This window comes from Cornus florida, unplaced genomic scaffold (genome assembly GCF_030987335.1).
Source record: "Cornus florida cultivar Cherokee Brave unplaced genomic scaffold, ASM3098733v1 CherokeeBrave_3.0.0_Hap2_Chr04, whole genome shotgun sequence".
Classification (NCBI taxonomy): Eukaryota; Viridiplantae; Streptophyta; class Magnoliopsida; order Cornales; family Cornaceae; genus Cornus; species Cornus florida.
Window position 1 is genome coordinate 10,643,894 of NW_026775574.1, and position 17,792 is coordinate 10,661,685.

A 17,792-nucleotide genomic window follows, 5' to 3' on the forward strand; every position below is an offset into this window, starting at 1 on the left:
AAAAAAATAAAATGGATCGTATAATTTTCAACCAATTAATTAAAAATTATTATCCAGTAGAGTATCAAACTCCCCATATAATAATAACAGATGTCATTTTTTTTTTATCTTCTCTTACAGAATGCATCAACCTGTACGGCTGTACCATTCTCCTATTATGTTCATTAAAATAAATAAATAATTTTCGCCTGTAAGAAGAAAAAAATGAAGGGAAAAAGAAAAGAAGAGAGAGGAGAGAGGGAAAAAAAAAATTATTTTGAATTTTGGGTTGGGTTGGGTTGGGCCCGAGACGACCCGACCTAAACATGTCTGAATTTTGAGAAAACCCAACTTAGTTTGAGCCTGATTTGTGAATTTAAAATTTTAAATTTTAATAGTTTTTGAATGGGTTAACCAACCCAAGTTGCACCCTTACTAACAGGTGTCCTATTTTAAAAATCATGACTCACATTAGGGTTTTCAAAACAGAATAATATAGTTTAGCATTTTGAAATTCAAACCAACATAGTAAATTAACGATTTTTTATTTTTAAAACTAGAATTGAAAGCGAACAGTAAAAAAATCTAAGAATTTGATTCAGTTCAATTTGTATATGGATTTATCAGTTTCAATGTTTTTTTTTGTTTTTTTTGTTTTTTTTTTTTTTTTCCCACCCCTGACAGCTAGAGAAAAATATTGATATTTTTAGTCATTGTTGGCCTTTTCGCGGAAGGAGGTGTGACAAACATGTCCATTGTCCACCACAGACTTTTCCCAGGAAGCAGCAGGACTTATGGACACCGCACGAATTGTAAACTGATGTGATTTCGAGTCAACCACGTGTCAATGACTTTGTTTATGTAAGAGTGACTTGACTTGTTCCCAAATTCTATGTAATGAAGCAACTACCGAAGCTGCATATATTGTTTTCAAAGGTTTCCTTTAAATCATCTTTACACTTATATGAGGTATTATCAAAGCTTGACCTGCTTTGTTGACATAAAACTTTGCAGAGTTTCTGTCTTTGGCCTAATTACATTTAGGCTACATATATATATATATATATGAGCTGTACATTGTTGATGGAGCAATCAAAGAATGTATTTCAGTAGTTGATGGAGTATTCATGAGGTAAGTAGTTCTTCTAGCTTAATTTTGTTAGCCTGCAATATATTCAATTCCAATCTGAGATTATAAATTGCATTTCATGGTTGAATATTGGGAACAAAGTGCTGGTTCGGTTATAAGAAAAAATATATATTTAATTTTTTTTTTTAAATAACTTAAAAAGAATAGTTTTTAAAATTAGAAAATCTCTGTACTCGAGACTCTTACCATTGCTATATCTGACTTTATATTTAATTCCGTCTATCAAAATTCATGTTTATCCATTCAGAAAATTGCAAGAAAGGAAATATATTCGAGAAGAACAGTATTGTATGCATTTTAACCCAAAAAAAACAAAAGAAAAGGGTATTGTATGCATGTATTGTCAGAAAAGCCCATTTGCTATGTATGGTTTAAAGTCCAATCCAAAACACAACATTTTTTAAACCATCTCTGTGTTTTTATTTATTTATTTATTTATTTTAAGTCCTTTTGCTCTGTTTGCTAGGAAGGCCAAAAATTAGCATGCATGTATGTATGTATGGTGGTGTAATGTGTTATACATATGTGTAACACATTAAAAAATGGTGTGGTCCAATCTCCACCTTAATTGGAGATAATAAGGATTTTTGTCATTGATAGAACTGAAGAACCGGTAAAAACCGAAACCATATATATATATATATATATATATATATATATTATTTTTTATAATATAATAGGTTTTTCACGCCTCCATCTCTATTCTCTCAACTCTGAACTTGCCCTCTCTCTCTCTCTCTGCAACTGTAAACTACAAAATCTACAAGAATCAGAAGTTCAAAACCCATATATTTCAGATCTGTCTGCAAGAATCAAAAGTTCAAAACCCATATCGGCATATCATTTCAGATTGTTCAAAAAATTAAAACCTATATCTTTCAGTTTCCATCACCCGCTGTTCTAGTTCAGGTTCGCAAGCTTCAGTCGTTGTCTCTCAACTCTCATGCTTGCCTCTCTCTTTCTCTCTGCAACTATTAAACTTGCCCCTCTCTCTCTCTAACTGTAAACTACAAAATCTACAAGAATCAGAAGTTCAAAACCCATATATTTCAGATCTGTCTGCAAGAATCAAAAGTTCAAAACCCATATCGGCAATTCAACATATCGATCATTTCAGATTGTTCAAAAAATCAAAACCCATATCTTTTAGTTTCAATCGCCTTCCAGTTCGGGTTCGCAAGCTTCAGCCGCTGTCTCTCAACTTATGGTTAACGGTTCTCATGGAACTGAATTGGATCTATAGTTTGGTTTCGGTTCAGTTCTAATCTATACGGTTCCGGTTCCGGTTTCATTTTCTAGGAACCGTTGTGAACGGTTTCGGTTCCGGTTCCAACCGGAACCTTAAAGAACCGAACCGTGTGCACCACTAGTGGGCTCAGGCTCAAAGTGGACAATTTCATACCATGTAGTGGAGTGTGTCACTAACAATAGTATTAGAGTTTGACCCAGCCGAAAGAGTTACCAACGAGGACGTTGGGCCCTAAAGGGGGTGATTGACATGTTCTTGTGGGCGAGTGCGAGGCAATGGCAAACTACCACACTAGACGAGTTACGGGTGCACAATCTCACACCGCCTGGGTAAGGGAAAGGTGAAGTGCTTATATGTGGTGGTGTTATCTCCAATTAGTATGAGATCTTTTGGGATAAAACCGAAGAGCAAAATCGTGCGAGCTCAATTCTAAAGCGATACCGACAATATCATATCATATGGTAGAGTGGATCGTTACAATTTAAAGTCAAACTGTCAAAGGTGTGTTTCCCTTTTCCAACTTTTTTTCTCTATTTAGTATAATTTTTTGCTGTTCAATAACGATATAATTTCAATTTCTTGGAGTTTATTTTGAGGAATCTAGAGTTGTATGAAGATCATACTATGACTTTGAGTTTTATGAATCTAGGGTTTGATTAAATAATCTGTCTTACTGTTCTGGAGCATATTTTTTTTGCTGAGTTATATGTATAAAGGGTTATTTCATGTCCAGAAAGAAATGACAACCTTTTAACAAGTTTTCCATCTAATTTTCCAAATTAATGATTATATTCATGCTTAATGGATAAATGAATAAAAATAAAAATAAAAAAATTCGGTAAGTAGATCAATTTTTTTTTTTTTTATACAATAAATTATATTATTATTGTATTCCTGTCGTGTTGGTATTTATTTATTTTATTAAAAATATCTGTATTAAGAGGTGTTTTTATTATTTAATACTCTTTTTTATTGTTATTTAATCCCTTATAGAAAATTGTTTCAACTTGTTTGCAGCATGCCTAACAGGGCTAACAGAACTTTTTCGAGAGTTTGACTTTCTTTAATTCCATACAAACTGACAATGAAGAAAAAGTCACAAAAATCATATATCAACAATGACTGAAAATATTGATATTGAGTTTTTTCTTTGTCCATGTTCAATCGCCAATCAATATACGCTTCATAGTGTTCTAGAATATGTTGTCATTATGGAGTGAAGATTGTAAACTTGAGGACCAAGAAAGAGGTGTACTTACACATGCGGGTACAAGATGGTATACTCTTGTCAATGTTTTGGCTTTCTTATTACTTATTAGTTGTATTATATTTTCCTTTCACTAATTATTAATTTGAATAAATTATTATTTTTTTTGTTCTCCTTCTCAAGTTTAAGGTTCAGTTCTAGATCACTAAATGAGACAAATTGAGTTTTTGCGAGTATATCTTAAAAAAGAGTTCTTGCAACTTTTTTTACATAAAATTACTAAAATGTATTCAGTGATGTGTAGTATTTAAAATACTTTTTCATAGATAAATACCCTTTATATACATATTTTTGTTTGATAAATTTTACCTCTTTTTAACAATGTAATTCAGAACATATTGAATTTGAGCTTTGATTAAAAGCTTCTTGGTGCTATATATATAATCTCAACTATCAAAACATTTTGTCACATGTACCCCAAACACATTTTTTATTTTTTGGGGGGGTTGAAAATTTTTGATTCTGACATTTCGAACTGCAATATCATATTATACCGTGTAGTAAGTAGCTTTTTCTATTGTAAAACTAAATATAAAAGGCTAGTTAGCTCGGTGAATGAGACTCTTGCAATTAATCAGGGGCAGAGCCAGGATTTTAGTTTAGGGGAGCACAATGTTAAGAAAAAAAAATAATTATTTAAAGGAGTAAAAGGGCAAAAAAAAAATAAGAAAAAGGAAAAAAAAAAAAAAAGTAAGAAAAATGACAACTTAAAAAGGAAACCATTAAAATTAAATTTTACAAGGAAAATTTAACTTTTTTAAAGGAATTTGAAAAGTAAGTCAGGAAAAAACTAGAAAAAGAAGAGATAATTTTAAAAACTAATAATTTTTAGGGGGCCATTATATAAAAAATTCCAATATACACATAAAATATTAAAAAAATTCTATATGTACAGTGGGCGGGGCAAGTGCCCTGGACATAAACTGACTCCGCCCCTACATGTAATTATACCTTGGCATGCAGTGAGACTATTTCCTATCTTAAAGACTTAAACTAATTACTCCTAGTCACAATGAGAAACATAAAATACTCTTTACAACATAGAACAAAGGCAAAATGTGAGAGTCCATTTAGGTTAAATTAGTTTGATCCAAATAAAAATTGAATTAATCAATCATCATTATTATTTTTTACTATATCTAAATATGATTAAATTTAACAATCTTAGTTTTTTTTTTTTTATATATTCCTCTCTTTTTTTCTTTTTTTTTTTCAAAATTGTAAATTAAAGACATAGGAGATTAATAATGATGACATCTCATAGTGTTCGAAGATATATATCATCTCTCCTTGCAGTTGTTGAGTCAGAGTTTTGACTAATTAACGGTAAGCGTTCACCTATATATACATGTTCACACCCCAGTTCCCACCCCAGTTCCCACCTAGTCATGTTCTAGCCCATTTCATCTTCATCCTTCACAAATTTTTTTTTTCCTAGTTCATCCTTCACAATTTCATTGCTAGGGTTTGAATCCATAGCCAGAGAACAGGAGAGGGTGATCGATGACTGCAGGTAAGTGGTACCAATCACCTTATTCTGTGTTTGTTACAATCATCTCTCTGCTCCAATCTTTATTTCCCAAATCCAAACCACAACAACAATTACCATTTTCACAGCCACCACCGTCACCACTCAATTCCATCTCCAAGGGTATGAACTCTCCTCCATCTTCCTCGGAAGATAATCTTCCCTCAAATCCCTCATCTACATCATCTGAAACTTCATCCAACACTCAATCAAGCGAGTCCCAGAGGGTGAACTCCAAAATTGTCCAACTTTTTCGCGATCAAGAACTCGGAAAAACCCTACTAACATATGTTATACCCATATCCGTAGGTGTTTTGACAGTCTATCCCAAACAATCCTTGTCCCTACCAGTACCCGCAATTGTTCTGTCACTTTGCATTGGACTCACAGCTTTGTGGAATGGAATATTGCTCCGAAACACCTTACCTGATGCTATTGCAAATGTCATGGAACAGTTTGGAGCTGGTTGTATATTTTTTTCTTTCTTTGCTGTGATTAGCTCTTTGCTTCAACCAAACCTAGTTTGGGTCCCTTGGACATGCTTTGTTATCATTCTCTTACCTTCTGTGTTGAGTTGTCTTCCCGTCAAAGATACAGGTTGGGTTTGACTACAGAAGATATTGGATCTTTGATCTTGGCATATATATATGGTGGCTGAATATATATGTTCTCTTCCAGTGATTAGATTCGAAATTGAAGAGAGCTTTGATATGGAACAGTAGCTCCATAATCGATCAGACCTCCCTGGAAGTTGGAAGCCTCTGATCCAGCTCACAATCAATGATAGGGAGTAGTGTTAGACCCTATCTCTACATAACTCCATTGAGCTATATATGTATAGTTGAAGTGTTTGTGAATAGGCTTCCTCTTTGGTTCTTTGTATATAGTTGAACTGTTTGTGAATAGGCTTCACTCTTTGGTTCTTTGGTTTATACACTCAATACTCCTTGTGTTTGGTTGTCAGCTAGCTTTGTAAAATTAATTGTTCATGTATAAAATTCTATGCATATATGATCACCATTAATTATTAAATACTGACTTTATATGTTACGATCTTATACAAGTTTTTATGTTTTGTTTTTTGTTAAAAAATAAAAATAAAAATCGGCCTTGATCTTAATGACTTCTCCGTCCCTTCCAAAGTGTTGAATCTTTTCAAGAAATCAATTCGCTTTTCAATTTTCTCACACACTGAAAAATTCCTAGCTTGCCAATTATCTACACAAACTTAACAAATACATTTGTTAAAATGGAATTTTTTCTTATATTAAATTATTTTTATATAGTAGGCAAGCATGAGTGGTACATTAAAACCTAATGGCCGGAAAGCCAAGTTTGACAAGGTCCAAGGGGAATACCCAGCGTATGTATATAGAATTAATGAAATTACCAAGTGCATAAAATCCACCAGTGAACCTACCCAAAGTCCCCACTATTAGTCCAACTTATATCAACACGATAAACGTGTTGGAATGGTAGTTGAAGTTTCAAGACATTTGCAAATATTCAAAAAAGAAAAAGAAGATATTTTTTGTAGTTGAAGTTTCAAGACATTTGCAAATATTCAAAAAAGAAAAAGAAGATATTTTTTGTTAAAAAATAACATATTAATTACCGAAAGGTATAATTGGTGCCCCTCACTATTTAAGTCAAGGGCAATGTTAGGACATACTATATTTTTATGTCACAAATAGAGGGAATCACTATCCCAATATTTTGGGCGAATTTGATTCAGCTTTCTGACAATATTATTTATTTATTTTTCTAAGAACCCAAATTGTACACTACAAGTTTCTGTTTAGTTGACTCTTGCTGAAAAGTTAATATAAATATATTTATTTTGAAAATGATATCTTTTATTATCTGAAAACAAATTTATTTTTGAAATTTTTGACAAATACTTTTAAAAAATTGAACCAAACATGTTTTTTACTCTTCAAATCTGAAAGCTTAAGTTATTAGAGAGGGAATTATTAGATTGCTCAATAAGAAAGCTGCGAAGATAAGGAGAAAAATCTGGTAAGAGAGAGAAGTTATTGACAGAGTATTATTTTGTGTCTTTATTTTCCATAAAGTGTTTCTAGCAGCTTTGGAAAAAGAAAAAAATTGTATATGTCAAAGGCGTGTATAATTCACTATAATAATACGTAGTATTATGGTACCATGGGGCAATTTATGTTGTTTCAGAAGTCTTGTTTGCATCATTAATACTTGGATAGATTCGCAATAGATTTCAACTATGCACAAGGAAATACAGAGATGGTCGTGTCAGGTGTGGTGGTGGTCACAGCATTGTGATCGGATATCTTGTAGAGAGAGAGAGAACTAAATCTTGTAGAGAGAGAGAATTTGCAACCCAAACACAGCTGTGACGTTATGCCTAGTCAATAGCTTATAGGAGTAGTTTAGTAATTTCAGAGGCCAAGGAGAGGGTATCTCAGTAATTTTGATGGGTCCGTTAGTGTATTTAACGATCCATCACATATATATAAGGGAGGACCATGTAGGGTATTTTCATTCTTAGGAGAGGTCCGAGTAAATTTCCAAACCCAAGGGGAGGTCCCTGTAATTATGGCAAATCATAGGGGCGTTTGTGTAAATTACCCTTGATTAATCTAGCTTTTAAGTTTTAATACAAACATATAATTCACCCAATTTGGGGCAGAGACTCTATTGTAATGTCGGTGGTGCTTGATATTGGCTAGGTGAGAAAAGTAATCGGTGGTGTTTGAAGCAGCAGTGAGATGAGTGTGAATTCAGTGAGAAAATCAGGTGAAGTGATGACCGGCAGAGATCTGCATGGTCGTTCATCATTTGGCAGGATGTTGCGGTCATCGGAGTTTTTTTCGAGCCAGACTATTCTCGTCCTCGTCGACTACATCATTTCCCGCCGCCGCCTCTGGCGAGTCCCTCATGTTTCCACTACCATCTGATCCACCACCTCTGTAAATGCTAAAATCCATCTAAAATGATGACGACACACTATTCAGCGATGACACCACAGCTATAGCGATGTCACATTCACGTCAAAGCCCCTCACCCCTATGTTTCCCGATGACCCCCCATTTGAACTCCCTAACGCAAACCCATAAAAAATTAATTTAAACTCAAAAAACCATATGCATATATATGTGTGTGTGTGTGTGTTTTATATATGTATATATCATCATACGACTATCAGAAGGCCATGGGAAGTTTGTTTCACTAATTGAGAGTTTGTTTGCTTCACTAATTATTGAAATGGGTTTTGCACAGTAGTAATGGTTGGGGTGGATAGTAAGGTTTGGTATAGGCATTTTTGAAAGAGAAAAAGGGTAAAATGGGTATTATAGCATTATTTTATGTTAGATTTCTGATTGAGGGATATTTTTGCACAATGTAAAAAGAATAGGGGTGTTTTTAGCACACTATTTAAAATAGAGGGTAAAAGTGCTACGAAAAGTGTACTTCAGGGGTGTTTTTTGCAATTCACCCTTAACCTTTGCAGAGTTTCTGGTCTTTGGCCTAATTACATTTAGGCTATATGTGTGTGTGTATGTGTATGTGTGTGGAACATCATGAGCTATACAGTGTTGATGGAGCATTCAAAGAATGTGTTTCATTAGTTGATGGAGTATTCATGAGGTAAGTAGTTCTTCTAGCTTAATTTTGTTAGCCTATAATGTTCGGCTCACAAAAAAGCTAGAAAGTTCCGCCTTCCACTCAGGTGGAGGGGGTTGTCTGGTGTACAAGGAGCTGTTATCGTTCCAAAGTGGATATCCGAACAATTATCCAGTAGGAGATTACAGGGATCATGCGACTGTATGAAGGACTGGAATTACCCCATTCAGAGGTTCTTTTTGCCTTGAAAATGATTTCTGGACTACTCTATAGCTAGTGGAAAGAAGTGCGGTATTGAAAGTGCAGGACTTCAAAGTAAAGTGCAAGAAAATAGGAATAATAAGTGCATGACTTGAATTAAACATATTGAAGGTGCATTACATGAATGTAAAGATACATGAAATGTAATTGAAAAATAAGGTGTTGTTTGTTATGTGTGTTAAATAGGATTTGTAAAGTAGCTCTAAGTGTTCTATTTATAGAGGTCTTCTATGCATGTAGCAGCTTGATGTGGCAGCTTCGACAGCTTCTACCTGGCCAGATTTCAGACTGCCAAATACCCCATGATTTCTCGGCAGTTGCAACCCCCTTCTTCTATCTGCTTCCTCCTCTTTGTTTCTTTCGAGTATATTTTCAGCCACGTCTTCCATAATTAATAGTTGTGGGTAGTTCTTGCAATCTGTTTTCCACTTTATCTCTTCAAAAACTGACATATGTCCCACGTTTCCTTGCTCTCTTTCCTTTGTTGCAGATTTCTTCCTCTTTTAAGACATGATTTCTGATAACTTACTTCAATTAGTGGCAGTTACCTTTTAAGGTACCACCACTTTCAACTGAAGTGTTTGGTTTAGCTAAGTGTCCCACCATTCCTAGTAGTCTTTTCCTTCTGTACAACCTTTCCTTCATGGCATTGTTGTGACGACCCTGGATTTTTCAACCCAGTGTGCCCTGTGATGACCCGAAGCGGATCCAGAATGCGGAAGCAAAACGAAACAAGTCCTTAGAGATGCACGTCATCCCTAAGACACAATAATGTCCCTTTGAGGAATTTCGAGACTCAACGGAAGCAAAACGAAGACAAGGGCATCAAAGCCCTACCAAAAGAAGGATCAAGGGTAAAATGGTCATCTCACCCTAAGAGGAAGGAATTTAACTTCCAAGAAGTCAAATGAGGTCAAAAACATTCAAAAACATCATTTGGTAACTTCACATGAAGTCCCAAGGCCAAAGGAAGAGAAATCCCAAATGAACCCTATCCCGGTTCGAATCAAATTTGACACCCTCTCACTAAGACAAGGATATATTGACCTAGGAGAAGAATCTGAAACTAAAATTTACACCATTGGAAAACTTACTTCGACATGGTCCGTTTAGACTCAAGAACGGATCAATTCGGATTTGATACGAAGAAGTTACGTCAGATTGAATTTGGAAGACCAAAGCTAAACCTGCAAAACAACCCTGGAGGACTTAAACCGGTTCAACATTCTTGAACCAGTTCAACATGGATAGAACGTCCATGCTGGACCAAAAACTTCACCTTGAACGGGTTCAACATTCTTAAACAGGTTCAACCTGGGCAGAAACAGTAATAAAATGCAGAAACAGTGAAATTACAGAAAATGAATTTAGAACGCGGTTTTCGAGACCAAGATGATATTTTTTAAAAAAATGTCAGGAAGAAACTACCCCCGAAATCATGTTTTCTATGTGACGAAGTCAAGACTGGAATTTATTTCCCAAAAAAAATTCATAAAATGCCCTTAAGCAAGATTTTTCAACAAAAATGTAAAATTAGTCCATAAGAGGCTCATTTCACCAAGGAAGGAGTTTTTCATGAAAACGATCATTTATGCAAACCTAAATAGTGATTTTGAGAGTGCGGGAATGGTCTGCGGCTCCCGGAAATGGCCGAGTCAAAATCTGACCCCTCGACGGCTAAAAAGGCGAAAATGAACTTGAAATGGAAATTTTAAAATCCAAAATTAACAAATGACTTTAAATGACCGTTTGGTCCTTAGCCACACTTCATACATGATTAATGAGACTCTATGAAAGATTAAAAATGAAATTCCCACACCCGATGCAACCATGGCGAAACAATAACTTGACATTTTTCAATATTTTCATAATATTTCATGAAGTCGAAAATTACATAGGATACAAATTATATGTCATTAGCCTCCGGCCTCATCTCATACATGTCAAATACATTTTAAGGAGTGTACTCATGTATACATTACATATATGAAACCAAATATACACATTTTGACAAATAAGGTTACAAGTGGCGTTTCAAGCCAACCTTTATAAAAATTAAAACCTTCAAGTCCACAATCATCCAAGCAATGATGAATATCACAAACCAAGTCTTCATACCTGAACAATACCTCGGTAACTTTGGGATGAGTAACATAAAGCTACTCGTAGGAGATGAGCATATAAGAACCTAACGTTTTACAAGATTAATACATTAACATGATACAATTTCAAATGATCATGCCACCTAATGTCTATATCAAAGATGAGACTCAGGGAGCATCCTAAGCTACCTTAGATCATTTCTAGCATAAATCACATCCTTCATGCAATTCCAAACAACATAAGAACATGCTATACAAAGTAACAAGATATAGATTCTCAAAGTTATCAACTTGAAATCTAAAGTGCGAAAACAACTAAATATAACAATTTAGTATAATTAGAATTTCCAACACAACGCATCAGGGCATAGATTCTCAAAATTATCAACTTGAAATCTAAAGTGCAAAAACAACTAAATATGACGATTTAGCATAGATGTACTTAACAACATCAAGAACATGTGATAATTCCTTAAAAATCATAATGCACAATGTACTTAACAATATTAAATCGCCAATAACTAAAACCACAAGTCACAATTAAACATGATTGTCAATTTGGAATTGAATGCGAAATCAAATAGTAGAATACTTGGACATCAAATCTTAGATAATGCCAAGAACTAAACGGTTATTTCAGGTATTAACCCACTGGGGATACCACCCTAGTGCGCATTATAAATGGGGAGAACTCATACTTCCTGCACTAGAGCCAAACTTTAGCCATGTCACTTGTAACAATGTTCTAAAACTCCAAAATAAACCAAATAAGTTCACAACTTATTACATAATTTATATAATGCACGAAATTACCTTCCATGCACAAGTAGGTTGAAACCACACAATCCATGCCTTAGAATTTCAATTCTAAAATGGCATATATAATGTCAAGTATTTACTATGATACAATGCATAAAACAATATCATTTACTTAACAATTTAAATCATGTCTCCATGGTAACTTTAAATACTAATTCTATGACATTGTAGCAAGAAGTTTACAAGGCTAATACTATCAATAATTCGCAAGAATTTCATATTATTATTGCATAGTAAATGGATAGCAATTTAACTTCCAGTAATACATAATAAGCATTCATGTTCATAATACTATGAAATCACAAGAATTTAGTAATCTACTAAATTAAATAACCTTTCCACACAAGTTATATCTACTCAAATACTTGATTAGATCAAGGGGACCATTAAATAGATTTTTAATTAATTCATTTAATTAAAATCTTTAAATTTCAAAACAATTCCAAATGACCTCAATTTAGTATATGTTAAACAATATAGTGTGCTCATTACATATATCTAATCAAAAGTGCAAAATAAGTAAGACATCATCATGTAGAATTTAATTAATTTAAATTAATTAAATCTCTAGATTTCAAAAGTTATTCAAATGATCCCAAATTAATATATAACAAGTACTAAGTCATGGTCATACCATATATCAAGTCTAAAATGGAATACAAGCAAAACATAATTGATTAGAATTTAAATCAAATTAAATTCATAAAATCTCTAGATTTGAAAACTCATTTAAATCATCCCAATTTAATATATAACAAAGATCAAGTTATGGCCATACCATATACCAAGTCTAAAGTGAGTTATATGCAAGCTATGATAAATCATTAATTTCTCAAATTAATAAAAGGCATGCATACAACTTATATTCCATACAAAAGTAAGTAAAACCACTTAGAAAATAAACTATAACACCCCCTACCTCATAAGAGGATTGTTCCTCTTGAATTCAAGACAAACAAACTCAAAATGGTAAACACTTTTAGGGTTATGAAGAGGAGGATGAGGAGAACAAAAGTATTCCCAAGGTTAGGCTTAGAAATCAATGGAAGACTCTCAAAAATTAAAATCAAAGCTTAAGGCTTCTAGCTTCATCCATAGAGGCTAGGGTTTTCTTTACAAGAGAGGGAGATGATGAAATCAAGTGTGATAGAATGTGAGTGGATGAAATAGAAATCCTCCACTCACTATGTGGTCTTACACCAAGGTCAACACACACAAGTTTGGTCAATTGCACAAAAGTCCTTCTTTAACAACATAATTCTAAAGTAGCCCAAAATAATTGCAAGACTTGATTTGGAGCATACACTTGTCACTCATCCAAGCATCCATTGTAGGCTTAATCCTAAGCTTACACTTGTCAACCATCAAAGCTAACAAGTGCACCTATCCTAGGTCAACAAGTGATTGAATCTCCACCCTCCACATGTCATTATCCAAGGCATCAAAGTGTCCCCACACAAATGTTAACAAGTGAACCAATGAGAGTGTGACACTTGTCACACTTTTCAAAAATTACAAAAAGATATTTTTTGAAAATATCTTCCAAATCAAATAGCAAAATGGTTCCTAAGATGAAAAATAATTATTTTACATAATTACACTAATGACCCCAAAAGAAAGAAAAATTTCAAAGAAATGTGCATCCACACCCCTAAGGAAGAAAGTATACAACTAGCATGCTTTTCTACAAAATTAAAAAATACACATAGCATGGAATTTAAATATCATGGATGCATGCAAAACCAGAATCAAATCCGAATACGAAAAGTGAGGTTGTGCCAACAAAGTGACAAACGGGAAAAAGACGAAAAGTGAATAATGTCACAAAAGTGAAAATGTGAAAATGACTCGGTCCTTAAAGAAAGTTGTCAATCCAAAGGAAAGAGTCTCAGAAACCATTCTCAAGCACTCGAGATGACATTAAATGACGAGAAACCGAACTTAGAAAAGAAAAAGATAAACGGAAAAAAAAATATCCATGAAATTTGAAAAAAAACAAAGGAAGGAAAATGACCGGGTCATTACAATTATGGTCCCTGAATTTCTGTAACTCCTTCATGTGGGAAATATTCCATATATACATGCAAATATGTCTATGCAGACCCACGCCTCCTTGAGTTTAGGTAACCTCCCTCAACCAAACTTTCCTTTCTGGTCTTGGAATTCATAACGCTATGGACTCCTCCATTTAAGCGATTTCCATCATGGGTTTAATCTGACAGACAAATATATATATATATGTGTGTGTATATATATATTTAGAAAAATATATAAACACCCCCCACGTCTTGCTAAATGTTAGCAACAAAAGTTGACTTGGCTCGGACAATTTGCTGAAATTCCCTAAAAATAAGGAGAGAATTCAGCCCCCCACGTTCTCCTTTCCCTAGCTTTGTGTAACTTCTTTCCATTACTTCTTCTGGAAACCATGAAGATCTTCCTAAAAGAATTGATAAGCTGTAGTAAATCCCATAGTACTTGCCATGTGTTGAACAATTGGTTGGATGAACATTGACTTAGATAATTGCATGAGGGTGCATATAGTGTAGTATTTCCATGTCTCAATCCTTTCATTCCAAATAGGGCCCTTACTTTAAAGATGGCAAGTCGTAATTGGACTTGCCTCTTACCTTTTAAAGAATAAAAGACTTTACGTGGTGGATATTGACGAGTCCACGTATTCCTTACTTTCATGTAAGATCACGTAATTTAAATACTTTGAATAGAATTCTTCCATAGTTGTGATCTGGTGTGGCAAGTTCCATTGGTACTCACCACATACCTCTTCTTTATTGTTAGATTGTATCCAATCTCTCTTCAAATATTCCACCTCATATGTTCCTCTTTTGGACATTTAAAACACCAATCCAGTGTGGCAAGCTTATTGGAACTCGCCACATGCATGTCGCCTTTTCATTGGGTCAAAAATAATAGAGTAAGCATATGCCCCCCAAATTCTATGCGATATGGAACAATTTGATGACAAGGCATGGGATTCGAATTTCACCATCATGACCCACTTAAATTTTCATGGCAATCATTGGGGCTAATAAAGTTTCTATCACTTTATGCGGCTGACCCCTTGGTACCTTCCACATTGATTTTCTTCTGCCGCCAAATTCAAAGTATCGTATATCTCAAAAAGTCTTATCTAATTATGGTTCATAACCATTAACCTCATTACTTCCTTCTTTAAATTTTGAAACTTTCCAAACAACTCCCTAAAAAATGGTCTTTAGTTTGGACACTTGAAATAATCATGAAGAATTTCTGCATAACACATGGCTGGCACCTCAATTTCCTCCATGTCAATCTTTACCTGTCGCCTAATTAAAAAATAATCCGTCTCCCAATAAGAGTCTTATCCATTTATGGCTTAAAACCTTCAGACTTCCTAAACCTTACTACTTCCCTTTTTTGAATTTTGAAACTCCCAACTACCAACCCTCAAAAGGCGCATTGAGATTTTAATACCTTCTTTCATTGCTTCTTTATATAAATGTGCATATATCTTCCATTCTTATTATCTTACGCACATAGCCTCTCTCTCTTTTCCTCTTTCTTCTTCTCCAACCAAAACCCTAAAAGAGACAAACCATAATTGTGGAAGTCACGACCCATGGCTCCTACCAAAGTAAAAAACTTCCCAAACAAACTACTAGTTCCTCTCTTCCAGTCCCTTCAGTTCATCTTAAAGCCAAAACTCGAAGCCCTAGCCATCAAGTCCAATTACTTTTGAAATCCTTAAACCCTGCCAGGCTTCATCTTGAACCCCTTGTTTCCTTTGAAGATTCTTCAGTTGGACTTGGTCCAGCCTTTACAGGTGTAGCCCCTTCTGAGTTGAAAGAGTTCTACCTTTCTGGTACTTCTCATCTTCCTTTTGATTCAGAGTTCCTTCTTATTTCAAAGAAAGTAACGAAAGTAAAACCCTCCTTCAGCATAAATAATTGGACACCATACCGCTCCTCTTGGACTTCTTGGGTAAGTCGTCTTTCTAAAGACGAAAAGATTTCCTCACAATAGAGAAGACAAGGTATCTTTGATATTATTCAGATTAGTAAGGCCTCCATCACACTTAACCCAAATCTCCTCTTTCTAGCCCTTTTCTTCTGGTCCATAACTACGAATGCCATCTACCTAAAATGTGGAATGATGTCTCCTACTTTAAGAGATGTTTACTGCATTATCGGTAGGGTTGCAACTCGGGCGGGCCCAACCTGAAATAACCCGAGCCTAGCCTGAAATTTTGTGGGCTTGGGCAATGTTTTTCTAATTTTGGTTTGGGCTTAGGTTATATATTTTGAGCCAGAATTCAATTCGGGCTGGGCTTAGGTTGATATAGATGAAGCCCGAAGCCTAACTCGAGCCCGAAAATATTATACATATTTATAATTATACTTAAATCACAAGAGTGTGGTAGCTAAGTTGGTAGTATGCTTGGAATTTATGCTTAAGATTTTAGTTTCAAGTCATAGGTGTAGCATTAATTGATTTATTTTTTACATACAAATTCTTCTGAGGTGGACTTAGTACGGGCTTGGGCTAGACAAATTATGTATGAGCCGGGCTTGGGCAGCTCAGCTCGGGTTTAAGGTGGGCTCGGGCTAGGTTTGGGCTGAAGATTTTCTGTATGGGGTTGGCCCGAGATAAGTGCCAAGCTCGCCCAACCCGCCCATGTTACAACCCTAATTATTGGCCTTAAATCCCATAGAGATGATGTTAGTGTCACTCTATTTGTTGACGAGTTCCCTTTTTCCTACCAAAACCACTGGTAGTAAGAAATTCATTTCCTCTCACCTTCCTTTCATCAAGTATTACAAGAAAACTGGACTAGTCGAAGAAGACGAACACATAGCTTTCCTGATCTGTTGGCTTTCCGGCTATTTACTAAACATTCCATCCGGCCAGGTTACCAAGGACTTTGTTCAGGTTGCCATCTCTTTAGCCAGGAATGGAGATTTGGCGTTGGCTCCTCTTGTTCTCTCTTATCTATACAGAGGTCTGAATGACCTCCTTGTTTCCAAATTCTTAGGATTTTAAAGCCCTTTCTAGTTATTCCAGATGTGGCTTGAGGTATATTTCTAAGACATGACTTCACCACTTGCCATGCAGATTGGAAAACCCTTCTGTGCTATCCCTTGGTAACAATAACCCTTTCCTCTTTCAGCTTTGCTAAAAACTTTGAGTATTTTTATAATCAATGTGAGACTAGAGATGATAAGTTCTTCGATCCATTTACTTTCCTTAGTCCCATGCCATCATGGCTAGTCCCTTCCCCAGGAGTTTCCACCAAAAAGCATTCTGGAGAATGGAAAAACATTTGGACAAGCTTTCTACTTGCTCGAGACCTTCATTACAGCACTACCAATCCCACTCTAAGGAATAGTTTTTGTGGCATGGAGTTCGGATAGGCAAATGGGTTCACCCAGCTAATTCCCTTGCCACCCTATAAATCACAAAACAGATTCTTTAATTAACGGTTGTAGATCACAGATGTTGCAAAATTTGCAACAATTGATAAAGCTTATGAAGTAAAGAGGTCGGCTTTCAACTTTTAAGGCCATACTAGCCAGCCTCGGTCAACAAATGAGTTTGACGTATGGTGGACAACTTACATCTCTTCCACTCGAACAAATAATTATAAAGTCGTTTGTGACACCATATTAGCCTCTTTTAAACCCTTATCTTTAGGTAACATGTACTTTCATTAAACTTTCCCTTCTATCTTTCTTTATATTGAAATTTGTTGCCTTTCCACATACTGAAAATTTGGCCTGACACTTCTCAGATGGAGAAGAAGAAATTCCTGAGGAAAGTGATGAAGATGAAAGTGAAGA

The 17,792-nt window shown here is 34.9% G+C and overlaps 1 long non-coding RNA gene across 1 annotated transcript; it reads left to right on the top strand.

The window, feature by feature from the left end:
- Positions 1-899: 899 nt before the first annotated feature.
- Positions 900-6,205, top strand: LOC132302715 (uncharacterized). Its single transcript, XR_009480905.1, has 2 exons — positions 900-1,111; positions 3,396-6,205. It is a non-coding gene; the product is annotated as an uncharacterized LOC132302715 (long non-coding RNA).
- Positions 6,206-17,792: the final 11,587 nt, after the last annotated feature.